The following is an 11,659-nucleotide window of genomic DNA, read 5'->3' as shown; positions in this document are numbered from 1 at the left end:
ATAATTGCTTCTCAAAGTGGCCCCACATCAGTTAAAACATTAAGGCACCCCCCATCCAGCTTACAAAATAAAAAGGCAAGACACACAAAGAAAGTGGAGGGGAATATGTGGAGGAGGGAGATTAGTTATTCAGTACAATACAAAACAGTAAGCTGTGAGTGGGCATTTTTAACAAGTTCAGGCCGGGTTTCCCTTGCTGGTGTTCTTGTTCAAATAACAGCTGATGGCTCTTGTTTCTTTGCCTGATGCATGGGGGCCAGGGATTGCGCACAAACCACTTAATTCTGCAGTTGCAGAGCAACAGGCACTTGCAGTTGAGTGTTCTTTCAGACAGCTGCTGTTTTTCCTGCTTACAGATGGGGCCAAGCTGGTTATCTCCTTATTTTGAAGTTTCTCCTGGAGGCAGAGGCAGCAACCACCCTGACTCCAAAATTCCAGGGTTGTTGATCAATTAAAATGTTTTACGTTGATCGACCATCTTTACACTGACAAATCTGTATTATGTGACACCCCCACCTCCGAGCTAAATTATTTTAGAGGCCTGAATTGTTTCTGGTTGATTGCTTTATATTTCATTACGCTGTTTTCATTTTCATTCTTTTAATAATGTATGGATTTTCCTCCTGAAATCTATGTGTGGATGAAGATTAGGTTTGGATTAAAAACAACAGCAATACCCAGTATTGTCTAATTAAATACTTGGTTTTGATATTCAAAATACAGTTGATATTTTGAGAAGATTTAGTGAAAAAACATTTCCCCTCTACCATTAATCCACATCATTGATCATTTTGAAATTTTGCCATGAGTCAAGATAAGTATATAGATTGTTCACTGCAATACTATCAGCATGGAGTATGCTTTAATGCCAACCATATAGCTCATACTGTACCAGTTTAGGTGGCCTCCTTCTTACCCAGCTGCTACTGAAAAACCATATTCTCCTGGGAGAAAGGACAGGAGAGTCTGGAGAGTTGATAGTCATCCATCTCTTAGCATTATAGATGAAGTGTCCTCTCCAGTGGCCACCACAGAGGCATTCACACAGAACTATCATGCCCTGAAGGGAAGAACACAGCAGCTTAGAGAGCTGCCAACCATCCAGACAGTGGCCTCTCTCTCCATCAAAGAGAGGTACATAAGGATGCAACTCTTAAAAGGTAAAGGGACCCCTGACCATTAGGTCCAGTCGTGGCCGACTCTGGGGTTGTGGCACTCATCTCGCTTTAATGGCCGAGGGAGCCAGCGTACAGCTTCCGGGTCATGTGGCCAGCATGACTAAGCCGCTTCTGGCGAACCAGATCAGTGCACGGAAATGCCGTTTACCTTCCCGCCAGAGCAGTACCTATTTATCTACTTGCACTTTGACGTGCTTTCGAACTGCTAGGTTGGCAGGAGCAGGGACCGAGCAATGGGAGCTCACCCCGTCGCGGGGATTCTAACTGCCAATCTTATGATCAGCAAGTCCTAGACTCTCTGGTTTAACTCACAGCGCTACCCATGTACAATAGGCTACATTCTAGTCATGAGATTTCCACACACACACACACCTCTCCATCTTGGCAAGAAAAAGGCATGATCATAGTTCAGGAATGCATTTCAGCCAGACAAAAGCTCTTGAGAACGACATGGAGTATGACCAGTAGAGTGTGGGGCCTTGGAAGGGGAGTGTTGCCTAGAAAGTGTCTTGACCAGATAGAAAGGCTTGGAGGCAACCCCTGAGATATAATATTGATGCTTATTGTTTTAATGTTTTTTATGTAAACTGCTTTGTGAGGTTCACCTGAAAAGTGGTATATGGATATCTAAGATAAATAAATAAATAAAAGAAAAACCAATTAAAAATATAGAATTTTAATTTGTGATTAATGAATTAGTTTATTGACATTTCTAGCTCTACTTGTGATGAATGTCTTGACATTAAAAATGATAAGATACTAAACTTGATATATTAATCTGTGGTTAATGAATTAGTTTATTGACATTTCTAACTCTACTTGTATTACTTTTTTCTCCTTCTCTCAAATGAGATTTTAACTGGAGACTCATAAACTTCCCACAGTGGTTTATGGCAAGTATTATCCCACCACTCCTCTTAGAATTAACATTCTGATGTGCTTCCATCTTCCAATGATAAGTTAGAACAGCTATCATTGAAATGAGAAGCTTTCATATGTATTTGTAATAAGTTTGGTTTTATTTTTGGCCTGAGCTACCAGAAAGATACCAACCTTCAGTTTTCACTGCACAAGTCTTCAAGCAATTGCTGTCTGAAACATTTGAGGCTTAGATAATTAAAACATGAGAGCTCCCTACAAAGACATTTCTGTGAACTTAGGAAATGATTAATCATAGCCCAGTAAAAGAAATGAATCATATCACATAAAAAAGAGACAATAACAGATTTCCCATCCCATTCATATAATGGAAGTGGACACAGTACCTTGTTTCTTTCTTATGCACGTGACACAGTACACATCATAATAGTTAACAATTCTACTATGTATCCAGTCTCATCACACGCCTCCCTCAGCTGCATCTTGTCTTTGATGTACAAGCACAATTGATCTTGAGTTCCTTTTAGCTCTGTTTTAAGATTATTCTCTCATGTCTCAGTTTAATTATTTGTTGCTCTGTACATTTTCCCTTTGAACAAGTGACTCTGCTTATCTTGAATTTTGTGTGGCTCTTCTCAGGCTCCTTTATCTGATCTTTAGATACTTCTTCCCTCTTCTGGTTTCCTTCTCTTCTTCCACAACCCCTCCCTGCCTCACAAAGCAATCATACAATTCTGCAACCCAACTAGTAAAATGAATAGCGACTATGACTGATCATATTACAAAAGCACTGTGTGCCATTGCATGTGTATATTCAGTTCTTAGGATTTTCCTGCAGAAATTCCCATAGCTCATCATTGCCAAATTTATAAAAACTGGGATAGCTCAGCCAGTAGAACACAATATGGGACAGCTGCATATTCCTGCTTGCAGGGGGTTGGACTAGATGATCCTCAGGATCCCTTTTAACTCTATGATTCTATGATTGTCTATGCCTTCTCCTCTGGAGCTCCGGGTGTTTCCCCAGTTAGCTGGTTTTGTTCCTGGGGTGAGGTAGTTTATGGCTTTTTTTTTGGTGTAGTAGTCAGGAACTGAATGGCAGGGACTTCCGGGTTAGCGCCATTAGCAATGGTGGAGTTCCTCTGACCGAGAGGAACCCGCTCCGTGAAAATCGGGTCTTGCCGCCGCAGCGAAGGTGGAGACCCCTCAAAAATCCCAGGCGGAGGAAACCTGGGAACGTGGGATTCGGCTGACACCAAGAGCGCTTCCCCTACTCGCAGGGAAACCCCTTTTTGGAGATCCGAGGCGACGTGGGGTGAGCGGCACGGTGTTTTGAATCAACCGCTACTTTTATGGAGTGAAGCCGCACAGCCGTTGCCGGAGAGCGCTGACTTTTTTCCTGGGACAATTGGACTCTAAACAAGTACCCGTGAGTAGAACGGAAAATTGGACTGCGAAACATTTTAATTTGGCACCGAAGCAGGAAGGTTCTAAACAGGAAGTCCGCCTTCCGCTTTTGTAAATAGACTGAAGCAAAACTTTGCAAGCTAAAGTCAGGAAGGTCATATATAAAGGACTAAGTTTCCTTCAGTTATAACCATTAAAACCCCTCTTGGAAGCAGAAGAGGGGGGAAATCTTAGATTGTTCAAGCCTGCAGGAGAGAGAGTAAAGAAAGATAAATTTCCACCGTCTCAAACCTGGGAACCGGGTGTCAGAGACAGAAATTTTGGGGGAAGTTCATTGACTGTGAATGGAACGTCTTTTGACAGTTTAAAAAGAGAAACATATTGATTCCAATGTTGCCTTTTGCATTCAAAAGAAACAAAATATTTGAAAAATGAAAGTAACTTTATTTTGTTGGACCTGCTTTCAAAAGATGGATACAAATAGAAATTGTCTCCTCTAGAGGGAGCTTGTTAAACTGCTGCTGGAGTCGATCTGGGGATTTCACAGCTGTGGAGATTAAGGATCATGAGACCAGACTCTGACCTTGGATAAAAATGTGTTTAGAAGAAGTTTTAGTGCTTGCTTTTTGCAAGACAAGCGCTTTGTTGGAGCAGCTGCATGAGAAGATGGATTTGATGACTGTTGCAGTCAAAAACTTTGGACAAACAGTGAATACTCATATAGAAACCATTCAGGAACCAACCCAGGAATCTGTTTTGACAGGGCAAGTGCAAGGGCAGAAGATAATGGAGGAGGTTGCCGTTGAACCTCAAGTAACACAAATGGAGAAACCTGAGGCCCTGCAGGAGCATAAGCTGCTGTTTTTGAAGACTGAACCTGGAGAAAGTCAGATATGGAGAGAGGGAGTATTGTTTGGTTGGGAGATGGGAAGTTGGATGGATCCCCCTAGGCAGGGACGTTTTGGTTTTTGGGATTTGGTTTTGGGCCTGGGGGGTCTGGAGTTGCGGGGGCTCTTAACTTTGGAGGGACTTTGAAACATGCTTTTAAATACTTTCTGGACTACAGTGTTGACTGTGGAGAATGGGCTGATCTGTTGAGGGGAGACGGAGATATTGTTGGGTTGGAGTCTCCCCGAGACCTACTCCTTAATGAGAAAGGAAAGAAATTAAGAAAAAGATCAACAAAAGACAAGGTAAAGTGCAGGTATAAACAAGAAGAAGATCTGCAGAAGGGACATGGAAAAGACTTAAGAGCCTCGGACATAAGATCACCAGGTTGATGGACTAGATGGAATGGACAGTAAGGACTGACTTAACCCGAGACTAGGAAGAAGAGACGTTGGATGAGGATTGGAAGAAAGTTTTTTTAAAAAATTATTTTGAGAATTAGTACAAAATTAATGAGTATTAGGAAAAATGTTGGAATGAAACTATTTGGCTTTTGTAGAAATGATATAAGGAGTTATGTATAAATACGTATTAAGTTTTAAGTTTTAAGGGATTTTATGGTAAGATAAGGTTAAAATAAATTAAGGTAAATTGAATGACAGAATATGGTGAAAGATGGAAAGGATTTGCTGAGTTAATTAATAGGTTAGACCGTTAAGATAAATTATTTAACAAAAATTGAGAAAGATGGAAAGAATTTGCTGAAATAATTAAGTAAACTAGAATACAAAAAGGGAGGTGTGAGGAGGTCGATGAAACAAGTAAATGAAAGATAAAGATATGGAATATTGGATGTGTGTTTTAATGTTATTGTTCTTTTTTGCTGTATTGTATTGGTTTTTATGTTGTTTTTTCTTTTTTATGTATTGTAATGTATGTTTTGTTAAAAAATTTTGTTGTTTTCTTTTCTTCTTTTTTATGTAATTTTTAAACTTCTAATAAATATCATTAAAAAAAGGAACTGAATGGCAGGATTGGAATTTCACTGCTTACTAGGCCAGGCAACAAATAGCTAAATGCCCAGGTAACTTTGGTCATTGGGTTGAATAAACTACAGTATTGTAAACAAATGATTAGCCTCTTTCTGTGCCCATTCATACGACAGCTGATTTCAGTTATTCCTGCTCTTAAATATAAGGCAAGCAACTGGAATTCTTTCCTTTCTGCAGCACTTAATACCATATTTTCTGTTTCAATCCTTAAAAGGAGAGGAAAAAAAGACTAAGGAAGCATGGGTAGGGAATTTCCTCATATAATTCCCACTCACGTTAGCAGAACTTAGCAGCTGAAGATGCTAAAGATAAAAGCACTAAAGACTGAGATGTTAGATTGCAAAATCGCATTACTTGAGATGTGACATGATTTCACCATGTTTCGTTATCCAAAAGCCACAATCTAAGTGATGCTCAAAGCAACCCCCTGCCACTTTTGTTTAGGAGAACAGCACAAGACATGATGCAAATGACTCCTAAATCACTAGAACTGAATTAGTTTTTCAAAGCAGTATATCAGGGCTAGTTGTGAAGGAGAGTCCATCAGCAAAGAAAACAAATAGGCTCTCTTCAGCATCTCACACAGGGCCATGGTAAAAAACAACAACCAAGCATAACTTCTGAAATCAGCAGGTAGGAAAACAGATCCAGCTATGGAGAAAAGAGCTCTTTGAAAGTGCCATGAAAAATCACCTGTCTTCTAAAATTACAGCAAAACAGCAGGCTCCTGAATATGAGGCAGTTTTTTTAATGCAGATTTGGGATTTACTTTTTCTACACCTGCTGTCAATAAGCATTAGAGCGTAAACATCAGCAAACATTGATTAAGCGAATTGCCTGAATGAGACATCAGGGAGAAAGGGGGGGGGGGGAGTCCAATAGCTCCTGTATGTTAAAGATAAAACACATGCAACGACTAAAGGGAGGTTGGTGTTTTTTTAATGTTGTTAATGCACATCTATGCCAAACAATCTTATTCTGATCACTATATTGTCCTTCAGTTGAAATTTAAAACCCAGCACCTAAATAATAATAATAATAATAATAATAATAATAATAATAATAATAATAATAATAATTTATTATTTATACCCCGCCCATCTGGCTGGGTTTCCCCAGCCACTCTGGGCGGCTTCCAACAAAACACTAAAATACAATAACCTATTAAACATTAAAAGCTTCCCTAAACAGGGCTGCCTTTAGATGTCTTCTAAAAGTTTGGTAGTTATTTTTCTCTTTGACATCTGGTGGGAGGGCGTTCCACAGGGCGGGTGCCACTACCAAGAAGGCCCTCTGCCTGGTTCCCTGTAACTTGGCTTCTTGCAGCGAGGGAGCCGCCAGAAGGCCCTTGGCGCTGGACCTCAGTGTCCGGGCAGAACTACCCAAGTGAAAAATTCCTAAAGGCCAGATTGTTTTCTTACTGTACAACTCAGATCTCTAGATTCTGCTTTATGTGTATCATGCGTAGTTGCAATGGAGGAAGATGTGTGGGTGCAGATTATTATGGCAAGATAGGCATAGGGATAGAGACAACCAGTGTTCAAAACGCAACGTAGAAACTACACTATAGCCCTTTGCTATAGTTCTTCTTTAACAACTGAAATAGTGTGGATGGGCAGGCCTGGCTCCCCCACCACCTCGACATTGAGGGAAAATATTTGAAGGGAAATCTGTTGTGTGAATGGAAGCTCTTCTGTGACTTGGAACCCTCATGACAGAGAGAGCCTCTTAGTTAAGGAAAGCTTCCTTTCAGATACAACACTTGGACTGTAAAAGGCCCCACACTATCCACGAAAGCTTTGTTGGATGGTACAATGAGGATGCAATGGAGGTAGCAAAGTATGCCTTCATTGCTGCATTCACTGCCACTAGATAGGCTTGATGATGAGCCCTCACTAGTGTTCAGTTGTATTTGACTGGAGTGTTCAACTGTATTTCTCCAATGGAGCTAATAACAATGGACAGGGTGTGTGTTTTATTTTGATAGGGACAGTGTGAGCAATGCTGTTACCTGACTTCTCAACACTGTTGTGTCACTTCAGTTACTGGGAGAGGGGGAGCCAAAGCAGCATGGTGTGGGTGCAGTTGCAGATCCAATCCACCTACATCCCAAGCCAATGCATGCTCATATTAAACCAGCCTTGTGGGATGCCGTGAAACTTCTTCCCAACAATATGCATATTGCAGTCTTTAGAATTCCCCGTTGTTGCTGTTCTACTGGTCCCACTCCTGCGCCTTGGCCAGCAGCCTGACATGCAGAAATTAAACAGGTGAAGCTCTTCATGGTACTGCTACTTATAATTTAGGAATAAAATATGTGACTACTCAGCACAATCCAGTGAGGAGGATATTCACATGTAGATTGCACTCTCCACAAATACAAAGGTTTACTGTGCACATGGAACATTCCTGCTGCTAGTTTCCCATGCTAGATCCAGGTGTCTGCTATACTTGTAAAGTGTTTTCTTCACTGCCTCCCTGGGGCATTCCTCCCAGCTGAGGAGTGCAGGCACTCCCTTGCTTCTTCTGCTGACCATCTGTTTAGTGGAGGCAGCAGAGGGTGATCTATGTCAGCATTGCTGTGTCTGGAGATCTCTGGAGCAAGCTGTCTTTACAAAATGAATTGTGAAGATGCTGGGGCTAGGATGGAGCAGCTCATTTTCTTTGAATGTGATTTCTTATGCTTCCTTACATTTAAACAATACATGTAACCTTCTCTTCAAAAGGCAGGTAGGATTCTGATTCCATATGCTCCCGTGAAAATATTGGGATTCAATGCAACTGTCAGATAAAGATCCTGTTTATCTACCTGCATGGTTTGTGTGTTTCACCCAAAAAAATAGGCCAGCCTTTCCACCTAGGACAAAAACATTGATTGTTACAGTGAAACATTTCTGATTACAGATAACAGATGAGACTTAATTAGTGTGGGCAGCTGGATCTACCACTGAGATAACATGATTGGAGAAACCCTGCAATGTTCATTTAGGAAAAGCCATTAACTCCTCCTTCATCGGGCTGAAACAGCAGAATGAGATTCAAAAGGCATTTGTTACCTTTCCACTGCTGTGACTGCATCAGCAATTACACATGGTTAACACTTCGAGTTAGGGACTCATGACCCTAGTGCAATATATAATTTTATATGAATGATGGTTCTTGAACAATGCCTTATTGCAGCTGCAAAAGCATTCGCTGCTGGCATTACAGCAGAACTCAAGAAGAAACATAGGAATATAGACAAAGATGTGAAATATGATGGCTGAGATCTAAAATGTTACTTTTAAGCACACCCAAGGGCTTGGATGCACCCTATGGTATTTTTGCCATTTTTTTCCAGCAGACTCCAGCCTCAAAAGCAGTATGTCATCCAATATGAGGAGGGATGCTGTTCAAGAGACACAAGTCCAAAACCTCTTTGGGGGCATGCAGAGCTTGTACTTGGATTTCAGCCATGAATTTCATAATATGTATGAAATCTTAACTACATGAGCCTTTTTTCAGATGTTCAAAAGGGCAAAAATGAAAGTGAGCAGGATGCAGGAGACACATCATAGAGGACAGCTCTGCCCCAATCTGCATGTGATCACTAAAGCATGTGTAGTGAGCCCTTCATATTTGGCTGTACACCCCTACAAAGGCTGAGTTCCCAATAGCATGAAAAGCCCTCCAGCATACAGTTGTACATGCAAAGCTTGACACACGCTCTAACAGGTTTACACAGTTTGTGTACAGACCCTGCTGCCAAAATGCTGTTCCCCTACCTATCCCTTTGAGTTTGTGAATAGAGCTAAAATCAATGACACATGGTATCTTCCACAATGGGAAAATACAAACCACATTAGTGTAAATTAGCCTTCAGGTAGCCAATGTGGTGCCCTCAACACGTTCCTGGACTTGAGCTCCCATCAGTCTAAGTCAGAATGGTTGATGGTCAGGAATGATGGCAGCTGTACTCCCAACAAGGGCAATATGTTGCCTATGCCTGATGTAGTGACACATTCAGGTGTTGAAATCAAAATGGTAGAACACCACAATCCTTTCTGAAACCATATCCAGACTGTCACTATTTTGTGGGTTTGAGTCTACGGCAACCACCAAATTTAGGTCATGCAATTAAAGTGGATTTGGTACCTTTCTGCAGGAAACCTGCTTCCTCACCCAAATGGTATTTTTTATTTTTATTTTTTGTGGTAAGAAAAGTGATGGGAAAATGCACTGCAAACTGTGGGATAACAGCAATATTAGCCAACGTATTATATCCTCCATATAAACAAGTCCAAGCAAATGTTTAATGAACAGGAATGCCTCAGCACAAACAAATCAGGATGAATGCTCAATCAGGAGGTCATCTGGAAGAGTCAATGTTCTGATATATTTCAGTGAAGTATGAACCAGTTATCAGAGTGCTGAGGCAGCTGTTTCAAAGCTAACAGGAAGCCCGAGCCAAATGCCTCTGTTTTAGGTTAGTAAAAAGGAGCATGTCAAAGGTCTTTTCCACTTTAAAGTAGAACAGTGCAATTGAATGAAAGAGACAGATTTTCTTTCTGCTGCTGTTACTGATGTGTGTGGAAGAAAATACCTTGTTTGATGGTGTGCTCTGAAGGACGACCAACTGTTTAAGTCCACCCTAGTCTCCATTTCAAAAAGTGTAATGAGAAGATGGTGTAGTCTTTCTTCTTCAAACATTCATTTCATTTTATAGTTCTATATTTAAGAAAAGGACCCTTTTTTCCAACAAAGTTAAATGGCTCCATTTTCAAATAGTCTCTAAAATTAGGAAATATCTATATATGGGGGACAACTCTTAAGGTCAGCTTTTCAAAGAACCAAGAAACCTGCTCTCCTAAGGTTAAAATATCAAGTGGATACCTAGATTATTTGAAACCAGATTCCTGGTGCAAGAGAACCAGAAGACAAAATACTTTTGTTTTTTTGAGTAATATCACTGCTTTGGCACTGATAAAAGAAATATTGGTTGGCCTATATACATGAAAAATAGTCTCTGGCCAGTAATAATTCTCTCTAAAGTGCCTTTCTAAGAAAACCACTAATATGTTTTTGAAAAGTATATTGATCTCTGCCTGAAGAGCCAAAGGGGAATTCTAGCATGTCTATTTCAAGACAAGATATCTAGAATAAAAAGCTGCACTACATTAAAAACAGTGCAAAGCCCCATGTGTCTCCGGGGCACTGCTGTCTTTGGTGCTAGAAAGAGCAGCATCAGAGCTCCTTACTAGCCCAAGCTGTGAGATCAAATTTTGTGCCAAGGGAATATTCTCAAAGGGAAATAGTATGAAGGCTAGTTCCCTGCCACTGCATTAAAATTTGCAGTGCGGATTATAAAATTCTTGGGAAATAGGATTGTCACCTCAAGAATAATGAACAGTAACAAAACAATGTCAGATTTCCCCCTTAAGCTAAAGTTTGCTCGCCTGAACAGTGAGAATAGCATCATTGATCAGGACTCTGACATGAGCTTGCCACCCAAAGCAATGTGCCATGCTTGGCAGAACTTCTGCAATCCCAAATCTTTGGGAAACATTTTCAGATGAGATCACTTGATCAGTTTCAGTTGATGTGGCCTGATGATATACACAAGGTGCTATGTGTCTCCTTGACCCACTTGGTTTATTAAAGAATGTCGGGGGGGGGATCTGGCTGAGGAGTCTCAGATATGGCCAATGCGTCCTTGTGGGAAGAAGTGGCCACAACCACCTTGAGAGAGTGTTTCAACAACTTCTGGATAATCCCACCCTAGACCCTTGACCTTGTCTTAACTACTTCCTACTGTCCTTTTGGGGGTGAGCAAAATGGTCATAGTGGGACTTTAAAAGCACTCTTGGATAAAACCATTATCTTGACTCATTTCTGGCTAGGTTCAGTCCTGCTTATTCAACTGAATCCATCTTGGTCATCCTGTTGGATGACCTTTATTGGGATGAGGACAGGGGGAGTACAACTCTGCTATTCTTATTTGAACTGTCCATGGCTGTTTATACCAATAACCATTACATTCTCCTAAACTGACTCAGTGTGTTGGGTACTGGGGCCAAAGTTTTATAGTAGTTCTGATCCTATCTCCAGGGCTGTATGATTATCTTTTGCCCACCAGCAATTGTACTATGGACTGCCACAGAGTACCATCTGGTCCCCAGGGCTATTTAACATCTATATGAGGCTGTTGGAAGCTGTCATAAGATTTGGTGCAAGGTTTCATCAGTACATCCGGCTCTGTTTCTCTGTAGCATATGA

This window comes from Podarcis vaucheri (assembly GCF_965113315.1).
Source record: "Podarcis vaucheri genome assembly, chromosome: 11".
Taxonomy (NCBI): domain Eukaryota; kingdom Metazoa; phylum Chordata; class Lepidosauria; order Squamata; family Lacertidae; genus Podarcis; species Podarcis vaucheri.
This window is presented reverse-complemented; position numbering follows the sequence as displayed.